This window comes from Miscanthus floridulus, chromosome 16, assembly GCF_019320115.1.
Source record: "Miscanthus floridulus cultivar M001 chromosome 16, ASM1932011v1, whole genome shotgun sequence".
Taxonomy (NCBI): domain Eukaryota; kingdom Viridiplantae; phylum Streptophyta; class Magnoliopsida; order Poales; family Poaceae; genus Miscanthus; species Miscanthus floridulus.
The window spans coordinates 68384021-68389144 of NC_089595.1; the positions used below are offsets into that span (position 1 = coordinate 68384021).

General features: G+C 46.1%; 1 long non-coding RNA gene across 1 annotated transcript; it reads left to right on the top strand.

The window, feature by feature from the left end:
* Positions 1-1448: 1448 nt before the first annotated feature.
* LOC136514031 (uncharacterized) lies at positions 1449-3346 on the top strand. Its single transcript, XR_010773502.1, has 3 exons — positions 1449-2050; positions 2501-2798; positions 3075-3346. It is a non-coding gene; the product is annotated as an uncharacterized lncRNA (long non-coding RNA).
* Positions 3347-5124: the final 1778 nt, after the last annotated feature.

Sequence of the window (5124 nt, forward strand, 5' to 3'; positions counted from 1 at the left end):
ACCACCAGGGAACGACATTACTCCCGACAATGAAGCCATCACAATGGAAGGTAACATGGGAAGGGTGAACCTGATGTTGATGTTTGGAGGTCGGCTGCACGTTGTCGTCGGCTGAGGTGGCACAAGGATGGAGGTGTCCGCGACACCGAGGACGATGCCGAAGGCACCACGATGCCGTCGTACATGCTGTGCATCATGTCTGCGACTCTGACAACGAGGTCAACGGTGACAACACCCAGTCGCATTGACGTCGTTGCCAACAGAGAGGCCGCAAATACCTCCGCATGAAGATCATATTTCCCCTGCCCCCTCTGGATTTGCATCGGCTTTGCCAGATCGGGGTGCCACCATGCCGGATCGGGGCACTGCCGTCGATGGAGGGTGGCGGCGCTGCGCTTCATTCACCCACCATTCTGCCACTTTCCATGTGACAAGCGTGCAAGACGAAGAAGCGCGTGAGATTCAGGGAAACACTAGCGATGCGTAGCTTGGTTGGCGTCGACGACGACGGCGGAGACCTGAGTGTGGGGTAGCGGCGGCGTGATGCGGGCAGCCGCGACGCAGCGGGGCACGCGCTGTAGCCTGTCACCTGAGGTCGTGGTAGCTGGCGGCGACGGCGGTGGCGGAGACCTGGGCGTGGTCGTCCTCCGGGTTCGGCTGGCTTCCGTGGGGGTTCGTCTGGACTTGGCGGTGCCGGAGGACAGGACGGGCAAGCAACGTTGAGGGGCAGGGATCAAGAGGTGAGAGCAGTTTTATGGAAGGGAGAAAAATCAACGGATTTTTTATGGAAGGAAGAGATTACCGCGACGACACGAATGTTTTGGTCCCACCTGCCGGCGCCTTCGAACAATCGTCGCGGTACCGCATGAAGGAGGCAGAGGCAGACCCAAAACAATTATCGTATCAAAAAAATATCCGTACTTTGTTTTTTTTTTTTTTTTGCAGGGGATATGCACATCCTTATAGCGTATGGAGTCCGCTGATTCCTAGCGCCTGCACACTGTAGCAGCGTATGGATTCCGCTAATTTTCAGCACCCCTACACACTGTAGACCAACACTTGCCTGCCGCGTGTGCTGACGTCCGCTGTAAACTTGGTGCCGTTTAGTTCCTAAAATTTTGTAAAATTTTTCAATATTCTTCATCACATTGAATCTTTGGACGCATGCATGAAGCATTAAATATAAATAAAAAATAAAACTAATTATATAGTTTAGATGAAATTTACGAGACAAATCTTTTAAGCCTAATTAGACTATAATTGAACACTAATTATCAAATAACAGCGAAAATACTACCGTAACATTTTCAAAAAATTTGGCCGACTAAACCGGGCCTCGGGTCTTCACGCGGTGGAAAAGGAGTCTCCGTGTGCGTCCAAAAAATCAAGTCCACCAGAACCCTCCACGCGTCTGTACGTCCCAGGTCGCAATCCTCACCTCACCTCCGCTTCCTCCGCCGTTCACCCAATCTTCCTCTGACCCTTGTGCCCCTCACGCTCTTGCGCTGCGCCCCAGCAGATGCAACGCCGTCGTCTCCGCCAGCTCGGTTCACGACTTCACGTCGACAGTCGCCGCCCTCGACCATCTCCGCCACCATCTACATGTGCTGGATCCTATCGATCGATTTAGACCCGGCGTCGCCCTCCCAATCCTCATTCTCACGCCGCACATGGACGTCGTCGTCTTCGTGGTCGGGGCCATCGCTCGGCACGGGGATGGAGGTGCGGTGTACTATGAGGGGTGGCGTCCGTCAAGCACCTCCTTGCCGCTCCCGCCCGCTGTGGCCGCCGTCGTACATGACCTGCTCGAGATGGATGCCATCAACACCGAGAAGATGTGAGTTTTGGTGGCAGGTGCTGAGGGCCAACGGCAACCGAACCCATAGATCCAATCACGTCACGTCGGCTCCACCGCCGGAGCATGTGGTTAATGGCGTTGAGATGCTTGCCTCTGCTGTGATGCAAAGTTGCAAACGCTCCTGCCTGACATGCGCTACTCTGGATCCCACAGCCAGTGTTCCTCATTAGTCCCAGATCATCAAGAAATTTGGTATGCTTCTTCCTCTCTCCCTCTCTCCTTAGTTGTGATGTTAATCAACTCCTATCCGTGCAGTTGTCTTCATTCTAATCTGCTTGTGCAGCTTCATGGTTCAAAATGAATTACTGTATTAGCAATTCCTTCAAAGGACTACTTAATATGGTTCAAAATACTGACATGCCTAACACTGATTTTTTCACTCTCTTTTTTTGATCAAACACTTATTTTTCACTACATGTGTGTTTATGAGATCTATAGCGGGATTGACAAAATCTGTTAGACAGCTGACAATATGGCAAGTAACAACCATTTGTTACGCTCTGTGGAATGCACGTATCTGAGTCTCTGAGATGTGTTTTTCAGATCTGTTCTCCTGTTGCCTAAAGGGTTCACCATGTGTATAATATTTAACTTCTAATTTTGTCACTGATGCTTTTTTCCCACTTTATTTCTGCTACATAGGTTGGAGATGATCTCATCATGTCCCATCTGTAATATACAGTCTTACAGTGGTGATGGCTGATTCTTCTCCTTTCGTCTACAGCTAAGCATCTTCTCTGCTTTTTTTTTTTGACGAAAATCTCCTCTGTTTTTTCATTGGCCTTATACGTGACACAAAAATAACTTATACAATGTTTTAACTAATCATTTGTACGCATGCCAATAGCTACATTGATGACGATCAACTTCAAAGGGACATGTCAAGTCACAGATGTTCTAATAGGGAATCCAAGCCTGATGAAATAATTGATACAAGCAGGTAATGCATTGTTGCTGTCATGGCCATCCTAAACGTCTATTTTAAAAATTGCAACCATAAAATGTCATTAGTACAGAGGTTGCCATGGTGGTCACATGCAACATGCACATGCCTATAGCAAAGTACGTAGGGAACATGAGTATGCCGGCTTCAACATTTTACTTTCTACCCAATTGGACTCAATGACCATTAAGTTCGATCGCAACATGCCTTCCATTTGTACCTGCCATCTACCAACTAATACAAGGTTACCTCGTTTTTTATACTTGATGGCAGCTGATGTGTTTAGCTTTAGATAATGAAGGCTCTAATTGCAACATCCAGTCTTGATGGTGTCAAGGTTCAACGGTCAGATGAAGGTGTTGATTTTGTAAAATTTTATAGTGTTCCAATTGGGTTCCTTTCAGGTCGTAGTTGTGCTCTGTATGTCTTCAAAATACACACTGGCTATGTAAATTAACTACATATTTGTGCTCTGTTCATATGAGCATGTCTTGCAAATATGCTCTGGCTATGTAAATTAACTATAAATCAAAACATTTCACAAATTCTCTGACTCAGCGCTGAGTGATCGTCTATGTAAACATCATCTGACATGGCATGCTTTTTTGGTTTATGTAATTAATTAAGGTACAACCAACCGGAACACAATTTGAATGGGTGCGTGCAGCAGTCCGCGCGCGGCGAAGCGCGCATTCCGTCCTAGTAGGAGTAATAGAGAAAAGAAGAGGGTGACCAAAATGGGTAGTGTTGGAATCTAGAAATTTTACAGGGAAAATATTTCTAATGGCATCCTGGGTTGTTTGATCAACCTGTTTGCTAAAGAGAATGGAGGATTTGGACAGATTTGTGCTCTGTTCAGCTGGTATTGTTACTGGCTGGGCTGGTAGCACTGCTGATCAGCCAACAGGGGGCAATTAGCCAGCTTCAGCAGAGCAAGCAGCCGGCCCAGACTGAGCATTGAATGCCATTCAAATTTGAAAGTGTTGTAACTAAAACAATTCAAATTCTGGCGCCAAAATAACAAGGCATGCCATTGCCACTTCAATCCAACAGTGGCCATACAAATAACAGTTCATTACAGCCGTAGTACATGCCACAGCTATCTCTTCAACCAATTAGCAGTCATTACAAGTGCATTGGCATTCCTAAGAACCCATAACAACACTACAGTACAACAGTTCATTGGCGCCAACAGACCAGCATCTGTTCAAACGTGGCGCCAATCAGACACGTGCTGATCCCAACATTACAAAGCTTCCATTTCATACAAAACAACAGTTCTTACTAACAGGTCATTCCAACTCCTAAGAACCCATAACAACAGTGCATTACAACCGCCTCATGCTTACAAGGCATCTTAAATTACAGTTGTTTCGTCCATAACACTAGTACTTAGGGATTAGTGGAGCCTTTACAAATCTAGTAGCAATTCCACCATACATGTGAAACAACTACAAAAACAGAGGCATACAAATCTACTGGTCTACTCCACATACAACAATTTGCTCGTCTGCATGTACCTACAACACATACAATCCTACTATTTGTAATTGCTACCATTCCTCTACAATTACCAAATGACCTAAGTGGCATCTGTACAAAAATTGTCTCCTTTTCAAGGCACATAAGAATGAGCATGAAGGCAGTTCACATGGAAAAGTCACTTACCAAGCCATATTTCGGTCTTCATGCCATCCTCCAATGCACTTAGACCTCTCCTCCACCTCACGGCCTCGCCTACAAAAAGGACAACACAGCCAAAACCTGCATACAGCTATCTTCAATTCAACTACTTTGCTTCCTAATTCAAATCACCTTTGCTGAATCAATCTCCCCAGAGAGGCACACATATGTACTTCCTCATCGCTGTCATAGTGCTATTTGCATTGAGCTCAACCCAGCCGGATAGCGGGTAGTAGGCGAACCCACTCTAATCTCACGAATCCGTAAAAAAGTGTTCATTGCAAAGCATGATATGATAATCATCTTTTGTTTTTCCCTATGGCAGTAAGGTACCCCTTGCAATATGTGCCAACGACCTTTCAGAACCCCAAATGTCCGTTCGATGACATTGCAAAGGCTCGAATGAGTTAAGTTAAATTTCTCCTATCGAGATAATGTCGCCATGTCTACGCCCCTAAAGCTGTCCAGATGGTACCTTGTATTTTTTAATGGACCCATGTAGCCAGACTCCAGCGCGTATCCAACGTCCACCAGATAGTAGCGTCCTGCAACACATGAACCATTTGCACAATTAATTTTTGTTTTCTGGACAAGCAAGTACAAAGATGGTCCTACAAATGCATGCCAGTAATCACTAACC